At 54.4% G+C, this 548-nt stretch overlaps 1 long non-coding RNA gene across 1 annotated transcript in view; it reads right to left on the reverse strand.

Annotated features, from left to right (window-relative positions):
• The window catches only part of LOC135107195 (uncharacterized), a 972-nt gene extending 797 nt beyond the window's left edge, over positions 1 to 175 (reverse strand). Inside the window, exon 1 of the long non-coding RNA XR_010271646.1 lies at positions 1 to 175. This exon is cut by the window's left edge and continues 45 nt beyond it. This is a non-coding gene — a long non-coding RNA (uncharacterized LOC135107195).
• Positions 176 to 548: the final 373 nt, after the last annotated feature.

Here is a 548-nt window from a genome sequence, read left to right on the forward strand (position 1 = left end):
CTTCCTCTTCTTCTTCCTTCCTCTCATCCATCTCCTCTCCTCCTTTTACTCTTCATCTCCTTCATCACCTTCTTTCCTCCACTACCTACTCCCCCTTTTTCTCCTCACCTATCACTTCATCTCCACCTCCTCCTCTTACCCTTCATCCTCACCCTTCCGCTCACATCCTCCTCCTCCTCCTCTTCTTCAGTATCCTTCACTTCACTTCCCCTTCTTTTATTACTCCTCCTCCTCCTCCTCCTCCTCCTCCTCCTCCTCCTCCTCCTCCTCCTCCTCCTCCTCCTCCTTTTCCTCCTCCTCCTCCTCCTTCGGCGCCTCCTGCAGCAGCCAGCTAGCGAGCCAGCCGAGCAGACGGAACGATCTGGGACTTACTTAGGAGACTTTGGAAGCAGGTGAAGTTCGAGGAGGAGGAGGAGGAGGAGGAGGAGGAGGAGGAGGAGGAGGAGGAGGAGGAGGAGGAGGTAGCCTGACGAATCCGTGAACTCAGGAAAGAAGAAGATTCAAAAAACGTGACAGTGGGATTCTCGAACTTAGGAAGGGGGCCATGC

The sequence above is a fragment of the Scylla paramamosain genome, chromosome 15, assembly GCF_035594125.1.
Source record: "Scylla paramamosain isolate STU-SP2022 chromosome 15, ASM3559412v1, whole genome shotgun sequence".
Lineage (NCBI taxonomy): Eukaryota > Metazoa > Arthropoda > Malacostraca > Decapoda > Portunidae > Scylla > Scylla paramamosain.